Source organism: Saccopteryx bilineata, chromosome 2 (genome assembly GCF_036850765.1).
Source record: "Saccopteryx bilineata isolate mSacBil1 chromosome 2, mSacBil1_pri_phased_curated, whole genome shotgun sequence".
In the NCBI taxonomy this organism is placed as follows: domain Eukaryota; kingdom Metazoa; phylum Chordata; class Mammalia; order Chiroptera; family Emballonuridae; genus Saccopteryx; species Saccopteryx bilineata.
Window position 1 is genome coordinate 16,539,916 of NC_089491.1, and position 12,791 is coordinate 16,552,706.

The window sequence follows — 12,791 nt, forward strand, 5'->3', positions numbered from 1 at the left end:
AGTCCTCTTGATCTCCTGGCAGAACTACCGCAAACCAGCCCTCTGGCTCCTCCTGAGCAATGTGGGATGAGAAACAGCTTAATAACTTTGACCCCAGGAAGCAGCAACCACCACAAAAGGAGGCAGTGCAGACAGACGGAAGGAGCCTACTTGATTTCAGAAATCTCTGAGCCCCTGAGTCAAAGCCCCTTAAAGAGCTTTCTGCTTCTGGATTTTCGCTCGATGAGCTCATAAATCCCCTTTGTCACTTGGGTCACATTGTCTGTGTCGTGACGAAAAGCCCTCGTCAGCAGCACATCCAGCCTCCGACTTCAGGAACTTTCACCCAACTCACCACCAGCTCTCCACACAGAGAGGACTCCAGCCCTCAGACCCCACCAGGCCCATTCTGTTCCTTCTTCCTTGTTCTCACTGTAATGCGCACTCCCCACAGCTCTCCGCCGCCCCGTGGCACCTGACTCATCGTCTTCACGTTGATGTTCATTTGTTTTACTGGCCTGAGTAAGCTTATTACCCTTTCTTCATGTTCTAATCCTCAGTCAGAGCATTCTTTGGAGATGGAGAGGAAACAGTGTCCTATAGGCTCTGATTTAAGTTGCAGAGTTGCGGCTGTCCACCTTGGATTCAAACTGCCCAGACTGCAATCTATTCTTCTGCCTTTTTGTGTGTGTACATGTGTATTCTTTTCAATGAGCTTCAAAGAATTTTATAGTTGAATGGGACGTTGAGTAATATGAAGCCAAAGCCCTTTTTAGATCAGTGGTCCCCAACCCCCAGGCCACAGACCGGTACCGGTCTGTGGGCCATTTGGTACCAGTCCACAGAGAAAGAATAAATAACTTACATTATTTCTGTTTTATTTATATTTAAGTCTGAACAATGTTTTATTTTTAAAAAAATGACCAGATTCCCTCTGTTACATCCGTCTAAGACTCACTCTTGATGCTTGTCTCGGTTACGTGATACATTTATCCGTCCCACCCTAAAGGCCGGTCCGTGAAAATATTTTCTTACATTAAACCGGTCTGTGGCCCAAAAAAGGTTGGGGACCACTGCTTTAGATAATAATTAAGAAAACAGAGGTCTAGAAATGCTGAATGACTTTCTCCATATCACATAATTGGAAATCTTAAAGAAGGACTATAACTCAGGTGTACTGACTCCCCTCCCCCACCCAGCACCCCCTTTCTGAGCCTATGCCCATCTTTCTTCACAATGTAAATATTTTCATGGAAGCTTCAGTTGCAAATTTTCTGTGTGGAGCTCCAAGAATTGGCTGCTTTCCGACAGAAAAGAAAGTGGAAATAGAAATGGTGCTCCTGTCATTCACTCACAGGACAAGAACCGGGTCAAGCATCCTGACAGGTTCAAGATTCTCCCATAATTCCCCAGAACAAGAACCATGGAGGCTATCAGGTTGTCTGTGACAGCAGGGATGGCTAGACTGGTTCAGATCTTTAAGCCAATCAAATCCATTTTCAGATTGATAATTGGAAGTGAATTCTCTAAGAAACTGGTAAAAGAGTAACAAAGAAAATTTGAAAGCCATCCAAACCTATTTCAGTCTTTAAAACTCCAGAGGCCCCTAGGATATGCCATTCCAGGCTATTGAGGCTTCTGGGAGGTTTTTCCACCTCAGCAGTTCAAGACTGTGACTTCTGGAGTCAGATCCCTGGTATACTGCCAACTCTGCCACCTACTGTCTCATAACCTGGGACAACAAGTTAACCCCTCCACGACTCGGTTTCGACTGCTGCAAACTGGGCAGTAGAGTTAGCACCTACTTCTTAGGACTTGGGGGACCATTAAGTAAATTAATTTAGGTAAAATGCTTACAACAGTGGCTGGCAACTAATTTCCTCCAAATCAATGATTACTATAAAGGTTATCCTCATTATCATCACCATAACCATCCTTATCATCATCAAGTATAATTACTTTTGTAGGAAAGAAGGAAGCATTAAAAAAAAAGAATGAATGAACTAAAAAAAAAAAATAAGGAGGCTAGCAGGGCAACCCAAATAAGAGACATAAGAAGCACAAAAGAAGAGGGGGAAGAAAGGAAGGAGAGATGACTACTCATTTGTTCTATTCATGTTTATTGAGGACTGATGTTTATTCCAGCAATGGAGCCCCTTCATGTAGTTTATAACGGGGGTAAATATTAACTAAAGGATTATAATTGTATCTATAATTACAACCTGCAATGAAGGCTACATTATATGACCAAGGCAGACCTCTCTGTGGAAGGAACACTTACGAAGACTTTTCTAGAATGTAAGCATGGTATAAAGTACATTTGCATACATTATATATTACTTCATACAGTTTGTCATCCTTTCCTTTATTTATTCACTTATTTTATTTCAGTGATACCTCTGACCTTTAATGCCATGCTCTGCATACACAATTAGAAGGTTTTCCATTTGGTCAAGAAGCTCATTATAGAGAAGAGAAGAGGTAGGGAAAGGTACAAAGACCATATGGTGGGAGTCCTAAAGCAACACACAAGAGGGGAGGAAATTATTCCTGGAAGGTGGGAAGGAAAAAATCCAGAAGAAAAAGAAGCATTGTTTTCACCAATGACTCTGTGACTCTTAACCAGCCTCAACACCAATCCAGAGGTGCCCCCACATCTGTGGAGAAAGGTCATGACATAGATGCTGAGGTTCCAGAGTCAGAGAAAGGGCTGCAGTCCAGGTTCATAGTGTCTCCGCTCCACAAGTGTACTTGACACAGAAGGAAGGATGGCAGGTGGTGTTTCAAGGGAAATTGATGCTAAGAGGACTGAGAATAGCAGTCTTGGTTTTTGCAGGCAGAATGTGACACAGTCAGTGACAAGGAAGGTCCCAGAACCCTGCCATTAGCAAGAGTGATAGAGGGCTTTTCACATGTTACGACCCATCAGGGCCAACCCACTGTGCTCTCTTATTTCACTTGCTTCCTTTCAGTTTCTCTGCCAAATCACACCCACTCCATTTCAAAGACTCACAAAGTACTAGCTCTTTATAAGCTGATGCCAGGAAAAGAGGCTGGCATACCTATTGTGGAATACCTCTACCCTACTAGGCTCATGGTGAGTATCTGAACTAGAAAAGTAGAGACAGACTGAGTCTTAGTCATCTAGGTCCACACCCAGGTGGGTTTCAGGGTCTATATGATTCCAGAGAAATCCAGGTCTGATTTTATGAGCATGTGCCCATATGCATTTTTCTGTGGAAAGGAGGAATTTGTGTCTTTTGTCATATTTTCCAGGGGTCAATGAAAATAACATGCCTAGTAATTAAATACTGATCATACAACTTCCACCTTTTACAAACTAAGACCAAGTTTGACTACTAAATCTGGTCATATTCATAAACAAGTAGAAAAAAAGAGAATTTATATACATCAATTATGCACATTAGGAAGGGAGATAGAGAGACTCCCACATGTGCTCTGACTGGGATCCACCTGGCAACCCCCATCTGGGCTGATGCTCTGCCCATTTGGGACCATGCTCACAACTGAGCTATTTTTAGTGCTTGAGGTAGAGGCTCCTTGGAGCCTTCCTCAGTGCCTGGAGCCAATGCGCTTGGACCAATCAAACCATGGCTGTAGGAGGGGAAGAGGTAGGTGGGGGGAAGAGAGAGAGAGAAAAGGGTGAGGGGTGGAGAAGTAGGTGGTCACTTCTCCTGTGTGTCCTGACTGGGATTTGAAACCAGGACATCCGCACGACGGGCTGATGCTCTACCACTGAGCCAACCAGCCAGGACCACCCTTTCCTTTTTAAAAATTATTGACTTGGTTATAGAATGGAAATAAAATGGAATTCAGAAAGAAACAAGTTTACATTTGATGCTGGACCCATCATTTCACTGAATCACTTAGAAGAAGAATAAAATAGAACATTTATCATTTATGTGGTAGTTGTTTTGTGTCTGAGGCTGAACTAAAAATTTCATGTTCAGTACATTTAATATCTCATTTAATCTTCAGAGTTATACATAGGAGTTGATCCTCTTGTTATTCTCATCTTACATGGAAAATGATGGTGAGGATTCACCAAACATGTTGTGTGCATACACACACACACACACACACACGCATGCACAGCTTATTCAAGGTGACACAATTCTGTGGCAGAAGACTAGATTCAAACCTAGTCTTGGACAGTTTCAAGTTTCAGGCTCTTAAACCAATAGAATGCATCGTTTCCTTTAGTTTCTGGCTCTGTTCCTTGACTTACCTTCCTTGACTGTCATTATCTTTTTTTCATCAAAGACCAAGTCAAAAAATTTAGCCAGTTATCTCAATCCATTGTTTTGAGAATAAAATGGGATCGTGCATGTAAAACGCCTGCACCACAGAAGTCTGCTTACAAAAGGTGTTCCCTCCCTGCTTCTGAATCATCAATCTTCTCCCTCCTTGGTGTTCCCTCTACTAGCTCCACTCCCTCATCCTTTTTCTGCCCTCCCCCCCTGCTTGGGCACAGATGGCAGAGGCCCTGTGATACGGGTCATCATTACTGCTAGCTGTGTGTCTGGGGTCAAGTCATTTCTTCATTATCTTCCCTTATTGTGGACAGCTTTTGTAAGAGAAAGGGGCCGTAAGTAAATATTGGTGTCAGCAGGCAGGCAGACAGTGCAATCTGTTGAGCTGAAATGAAGGACTGTCAGTTCAGCGACAAGCCTAGGAAAGCCAGTTTAGAACGACGATTGAATAGAAGTGTAATGTAAGCAGAAGAACAAGCAAACATTCATCGATGATGAATAAAGGCAAAGAAAGTTTCAGGTTGTGTGTGTTGGGAGAGGGTGTGCCACTTTAGGAAAGCCCGTGCTCTAAGACAAAATTCAGTTTAAATCAATTTGCAAAGAAGTCTTGAAGAAAGAAAAAAAAAACACGAAGGCAATAATGCATGATGATAGCCACGTGCAATGCGAGAGGAATCAAACATGATCAAGATGCAAACAGTGTTTCCAAGAGGCTTTGCCGACTAATAAAGCAGTATAGTGTGGGCTTTGAAAACAGTTTTTGCATTTAGAATGTAAAATCCAGTCGTTTGACCTTGAGTTACCTACCATATAAATCTCAACCCCTTACTTGTAAAATGGAAATTTTCACAAAACCACATGAAGGTTAGGAAAGCATGTGACACTGTCTCCGGCACGTGCGCACGCCCTCAGTATCACTGATTGGTAAGTGAGATTATCGCATTACATTGGAGGACAGAAAATACAAGGAGTAAAGCGATAGCTTTAGAGACGGGCTTGGAGTTCAAAAATAAGGCCCTGGCCAGGTTGGCTCAGCGGTAGAGCGTCGGCCTAGCGTGCGGAGGACCCGGGTTCGATTCCCGGCCAGGGCACACAGGAGAAGCGCCCATTTGCTTCTCCACCCCTCCGCCGCGCTTTCCTCTCTGTCTCTCTCTTCCCCTCCCGCAGCCAAGGCTCCATTGGAGCAAAGATGGCCCGGGTGCTGGGGATGGCTCTGTGGCCTCTGTCCCAGGCGCTACAGTGGCTCTGGTCGCAACATGGCGACGCCCAGGATGGGCAGAGCATCGCCCCCTGGTGGGCAGAGCCTCGCCCCTGGTGGGCGTGCCGGGTGGATCCCCGTCGGGCGCATGCGGGAGTCTGTCTGACTGTCTCTCCCTGTTTCCAGCTTCAGAAAAATGAAAAAAAAAAAAAAAAAAAACAAAAACAAAAATAACATCTGCTTGGATCAGGAATTAGAAAATGAAGTGGAAACATTTATATTGTTTATGGAGAAAAGGGTAAGATTGGGCCATGCTAATTTTGTCGAGACTTAGAGGCAGGGAGAACAGGGGAAATAAAAGCGGGGAGCTGAGAAGGCTCGGACAGAGCAGGAGGAACACCTGGGCAGCTGCTGCATTTGCCTTTAAATATAGGGTGTGGAGGTGGGGTAGTCGGAGAGAAGACACGAAACCTAATTGCAGTCCAGACCTTTAACGATCTTAGATGCTATGCCAGTAAATAAGGACTTCAATGTCTAGAAAAAACGTTGCCAATAATGGCTTGTTTTTTGTTGTTGTTGTTTTTTTTTTAACAAGATGGAAATGTCATCATTTCTTTTCATCAGGGCGCAGTTTCATCGCTGACCTTAAATATGCATCGTGTGGTGTTTGAGAGCACCGGTTTTGATGTCGGGTGGTCTACTTTTGAGGCTCAACTCACTGCAGAATTCAGTCAAGTTATGTCACCTCTTTTTACTTCAGTGATGTCATCATCAGTAAGCTGAGACAATTATGATCTCTAACTCATAGTAGTGGTATATACATTTTATCAGTTAGAATAGAACCTCGCATCGTCATTACCTAGTACCAAAGTCAGTCAATTCATCAATAATGCTCAATGTTATGATGATCATTTAATAGTGATTGCCCGGGGTGGTTGGTGACAATGGTGCTTTCCCAGTCTTCCTCCTACAGCGGACGCCCTCTATCAGATTTCATCTTTGACAATGGATATTTCTATGACATAAATCTGTGTCTAAATGCTCATGGTATAAACTACCATGGCTTTGGTAGGGCTGCAGTCGAGATGGCACAGCAGGAATGATAGAGGAGCCAGGGCATCGTGAGGAAGACGTGCTGAGAACCAGGTCCGGGGTGGCCATGCAGAGGAATCAGAGCTCAGAGAAGCATCTGCCTCTTCCCCAAAATTACTGGTTCGTTTGCTGGAGGAGGAGTACTCCCGTTTGAAGTTTGGCTCAACTAGCCATGAATTTCCCTGCTGGTCTGCCCTAATTGTGTCTCAGAGGCTGGCCTTCATGGAGCGATCTTGCAATTTTTATCCCCAGGCTGCTGATGCTCTGCTGATTCTCTATTACTTTCCATCAAACCAGCCTCCTGTGCTTCTAACCCCTGAAGTCGAGATACAGACTGAACTTCACACTTTCCAAAGTTCCTTGTGCTGCGCTGATTGGAACTTCATAACAACTGCTGAAGTTTAGATAGACTCTATATTGCCTTCCTTGTAAGGAATTAAACTATAAGAAGGGAAAACAACTTGGTCTAAGTCTCATACCCATTTGGTCGAAGCTCTGGCCCAGAGCTCCGTGTTGTCCTGTTTGGCTGTACAAAGTTCTACCCTGGCCCTGCCCTGCCTCTCTATCAGCCCGGTGACACCAAACTCCAACAGACTGTATGCAGAACAGACATACGAGAATATTACCCTCAAACTCAGATCCTACCACTTGTGTGGGGCTTCTTCTCAAATATGTGAAGTGGCTTTCATTACACCTCATATAACACAGCGTAATAATGGGCTGTTAGTCTTACTTCAAAAGCCAGGCGACTATGGGAGAAGGGACGGTTTGGAGAATGGGGCCTATCAGATAGCTTGGGGATATTAGGACTGTTTAGCCAAGAGAAGAAAAGGTGGGTGAGTAACTTAATAATCATCTTCAAGGGTTATTAAAAGACCAGCTGTTACCCATTTTCACTGGGGTAGTAGGAAGGAAATTGCAGCAGCGAGAATTTCGGTACAGCAATATGAAGAACTTTTCTATTTTTTTCTTCAGCTATAAGGTCTATCAGACACCAAAACAATGTCCTAAGCAAAATTTCCTGGAACTATTCCAGAATAAAGTCTATATGCCTTCCAGTAGTTCCTAAGCACTTCTTCTTGGACCATTAAGATCAGCTTACTAGGAACGTCTCCTTTTTTTTTTCTTTTTCTTTTTTTTTTTTTTAAGTCAGAGGCAGGGAGTTGGGGAGGCAGAGAAACAGACTCCTGCATGAATCCTGACTATGATGCACCTGGCAAGCACCTTACAGGGTGATGCTCTGCCCGTCTTGGGCAGCTGCTTCATTGCTCGGCAACTGAGCTATTTCAGCACCTAAAGCAAGGCCATGGAACCATCCTCAGTGCCTGGGGCCAACTTGCTTGAACCACTAGAGCCATGGCTGGGGGGGGGAGACAGAGAGAGAGAAAGAGAGAGAAAGACAGAGAGGGAGGGGTGGGGTGGAGGAGCAGATGGGCACTTCTCTTGTGTGCCCTGACCGGGAATCGAACCCAGGACTTCCACACACCAGGCCAACATTCTACTGCTGAGCCAACAGGCCAGGGTAGAACATCTCTTACAAATATAGATTCCTAGGACCGATTTCAGACCTTCAGAGGCACAGTCTCTGGAAATGGGGACAAGAGTCTATATATTTTAACCACGTCCAGAGCGAGTCTTGTGCAAAGTCACATTTGGAAACCCCTTGTGTGTGCGGAATTAGTAAAACTGAACACAGCACGAAGGTGCTGAGTGCTCGCTTGGCGATCCTATCACCGCTGTCAGCCTCAGGGAATAGAGATAATAAAATAATGCGGTATAATTTCAGTCCTTATGGAGCTTTCTGTAAAGTAATTAAAGACTGAAGATGAATTAGGGCGACAGTTTTACCTTTAACGTATTGTGATTTGGGGGAAGTTTTCTCATTCTTTTGCCCTGATGTCTTAAATTGTTAAATTTAAGAAGTTTAAAATGGTTTTATAAGTCTTTATGAACCTTTAAAATAACACAAGACAGAATAAAATTCATTTTTAAAAAAATATCTAAATGCTAATTCGAGAGCATGAGAGGGGCTATCAAGAGGGAGACTGATTCACGTGAACCGGACGTCGTGGGGAAGGACTCAGGGACAATAGATTTAAACTTGGCATTGAAAGGTGAACATGGAGGAAGATATATGCATATGCATGTGTAGGGGGTTCCAGTTTCATAGTAGATACTACTGTGTATCAAGTACGACATTATATCACAACAAAGGCTTCTGTCGTGAACATAGACAAGTTTTAGAGGATCTTACTATATACAAGTCATAGGTGTTTTATAAATGTGATCTGATTGAATAATCACTATTATGTCATTTTCCCAATGGAGTGATAGAACTTTCTCTGTCTTTGAAAAAAAAAATTCTTATATTTGCATAAATGGGGATGAAAATGAAAATTAAAAAAATAAAATAAAATAAGATTTAAAAAGAAAAAAGAAAAAGGAAGGGAAGGCCTGACCAGGTGGTGGCACAGTGGAGAGCGCACTGGACTGGGATGTGGAGGACCTAGGTTCAAAACCCTGAGGTCATTGGCTTGAACGCCAGTTCATCTGGTTTGAGCAAAGCTCACCAGCTTGAACACAAGGTCACTGGCTTGAGCAAAGGGTCACTCAGTCTGCTGTAGCCCCCCAGTCAAGGCACATATGAGAGAGCAATCAATGAACTACTAAGGTGTCGCAATGAAGAATTGATGCTTCTCATCTCTCTCCCTTCCTGTCTGTCCCTCTCTCTGTCCCTCTCTCTGTCTCTCTCTCTCTGTCTCTGTCAAAAACAAAAGGGGGGGGGAGGAAGAAAGGATGGAAGGAAGGAAGATGTAGAGGTAAAAATTAGTACAAAATAGTGCAAACCTGAGTCAATTTTGAGTAGAGGATGAATGCTCAGTTGATTTTAGGGTTCTTTGTTATTAGAATTGGATTTAACTAATTCGCTGGGGAGGAGTGAGAAAGAAATGGTGTGTGTAGATTTCAGTAAGGCATTTTATTTTAAAGAACCTCAAGATTTAAAAATCAAAATATATATTAATGAAGTTGTTTTAGATTTCCTAAGTAGTTGAATATTTCCTTAGTAAGTGGGTTTTGTTTGTTTTGTTATTATTTTCTGCTTCTAGGAAGGAAGGACTTTCTGGGTTCCTAAAGGATTTAGGCCTGAGGAATAGCTGTCTCCTGTCCTCACTGAAAAACTTGGTGAAGTGATCACATCATATTGATCTCTGTTTGGATGCTACAAATTCACAAGGATCCCCATTGGTAAGAGCATGGATTTAATTCCCCTTGAACATAAATGTAATTCTTTGTTCTTTCCGAAGAGCTGTATGGCTTTAAATAAAAGTTGCCTCCCTTTCTGAAAAATTATTTACCTCATCTATAAAGTTGGGGTGTTTCTATGAGGATACAATGATACAATGCACATCTAACCTTTCATTGGTCAGAATGTATTATGAGATGATAAGATGTAGCCATAAAGAATCTTCCCGTGTATTCTTGTACATTAGTGGCTTCCCCGCCCTCAGACACCTTATTTACTCTGGTCACCACAGAAAAAGTTTCAAGATGACTAAGTTAGAAAACTCTGCCTCGATTTTATAATTAATGTGCCCTGTCCTGTATAGTCCTCACAACTGGGAACATGATATAAAGTTAAGCTTCCTCCTCTCCTCCTCTAAGCCTGCTTTAGTCTAACACCTTCGAGGGGTGAAAGGGGATGTGGACAGTGTCTGCTCCTCTCCATTTTGGTTCTAAACACTCATGATTGGAGTGAATGTTAGGAGGAGAGAAGACAGCAAGCGGGAAAGTTCCTCTTTGGCATTGGTGGGGGCACGTCTAGCATCAGTGCTCTTCGGGCGTGGCAGAAGCTAAATGGGATCTATGCCCGTCATGCGTTCTTCTGGCATGACCACCCTAAATTTTGAATTCCTCCCTCCCTCCCTACCTCCCTCCATCCATCCCTCTCTTCCTCCCTTCTTTCATTCCTTCCTCTCTCCCTTCTTTTATTCCCTTCCTCTTTTCTATTTTTTCTTCATCCATTCCCTCCTGAATCATAGTATCAAAGCCATTACGCGAGACAGACTATTTGTGTCCCTTGGAGGTAAATGCCTAGTAGGTGTTCTGGAGCCTGAATGAGTGCAGAGGGTTTTGGGGAATAGGATTTGATGGCATGAGTAGTTATATACATACATAGCCTATGTCTGTCCACCAGGAGGGCCTGGAAATAGTGATACCCCGCAGCAATAAACACAACAAGTACCCCGAATTTTGTCTATTAAAAATTGTCCAGTGAAAGGCACCGGGATCCTGAGAGAGGTGGCTGATTGCAGGTTTGTGGGAGCTCCAGTTCAAGGCGATCCTGATACAGCCCGGTGTTCCGGAAAGAAAGCAAATGCGAGAAAGAATGTGGACTTGTAAATAGGACAGAGAAACCAAACAAAAGAACCTCTCACTTGAATAAGCGAGGCATCAAATTAAATGGCAATGATAATGCATTATACCCTATTCAATGAAATAGGCACATGTTCATCCATTCTGATATAAGTAAATAAACAAATGGGAACAATGTAACACTTGTCTTTATACCAGCATGCCAAGTAATGGAGAAAGAATGATGATGATAGAAAAATCACCATTTGGCGACTTCAGTAATTAATGTCTCCAACTAACATTAAATGATGCTGAAACTAGTGGGTAAAAATTTGATGAGAAATAGATGATTTGCCTGGTCAAAAAAATAATTCCTCATGTATTTTTAATTATAAAAGCAAGTTTACAGTGGAGAAACTTTGTAGCTACAGCATACACTAACATCACCAGTAGTGGGATAATTGAAATTGTATTACCACTTGATAGAATACAATGAGAAGGATAGAGAATCTCAATTTTTTATATGTTTGCCAAAAAACTATCATCTAAATGCGATGATGAGGAAATATCAGACAAATCCAAATTGAGTAATAGTCTACAAAATAATTGGCCTGTGATATTCAAAAGTGCCATAGAGCCATTACAGAGGAAGAAAGGCTGAAGAACTGGTCCCCGAGTGAAGGATTCTAAAAATATATGACAATTAAGTGTGACACACGGTTTTAGATTAGACTCTTTGGCTATAAAAGACATTTATGGAAATTAAAGATATTTGGAAGTATATGAAATTAGGTGTTAGGAATATATCAGTGTTCATTAGCTAATTTTGGACATTGTATTGTAATTCTGTTGGAAAATGTCTTTTTTTGTAGGATTCATAAATTAAAATGTTTAGGGTAATGGGACAGCATGTCTACAACTCACTATGAATTGCTAAAGGGAAAAAATCTTTGTAGTATTATTGCAAGTTTCTGTAATTTGAAATTACTTTTCTTTTTTTAAATAGAGGAGAAGCTACATGGATACGTTCTCTGGTAATATCAATTAGTACTGTTCCAAGTCAACCAGAGCATGGTCTGACAGAATTCAGCTGCAGATTGGTGGTATTTAGCAGTTAATTAGCTATTTTAAACTATCCATATGCATAAGCTACTTGACATGCACAAGATCACTTGGTAATTTGTTTGATTTTTGAGTCATACCATAGGTACAGCTCATTTAATAAATAGAAATAAAAAGCATTAAGGTTGCTTAATGTATGTTGGAAATGATGTTCTGGTTAAATCTTGAAATATATTAAGTTTCTTTTGAGAGAAGAGTAGTTGTACTCATTTTTTTCTTCTGTGGGCCCCAAAGAGAAGCCAATGGTTTGTAGAGTGAGGTTTCCAATGTTGATTCAAGAAGAGATAACCTTATGATGAATGTTGGTGAAGAAAGTTACTGCCTTGTGAGGTAGTGAGTTCCCCACAGAAAGAAGTGATCAAGGCAAGTCTGTGTGTTGACCTGTTATGAATAAGGCAGAACAGGAAAATACATGAGGAGAAATGTAAGTTACTAGATTTCTAAATTCTCCTCAAACTGAAGTCCTTAACAGCTATGATTGCTTGAGCAATGGAAAAGAGAATTAATTAGGTTAATCAGATGTGCTCAGTGAGGTGGAGCCTCAAATATGGGTATTTTTATTCTGGATCATGAACATATCAAAAATGTTCCAATTCCTCAAAACAAGTAAGAACTTAAAATGTCTATTTTTCCTCTATAGAGCCCACGACCATCTCATGTTGATGGGCCTGACTTCAGAAAGAAGAGGGACAAATTTGTCTGCATGGTCAGCATAACAAAAATAATGAGATGATGAAGAACCCTGAACGATCATCACTTCATAATTGAAAGAT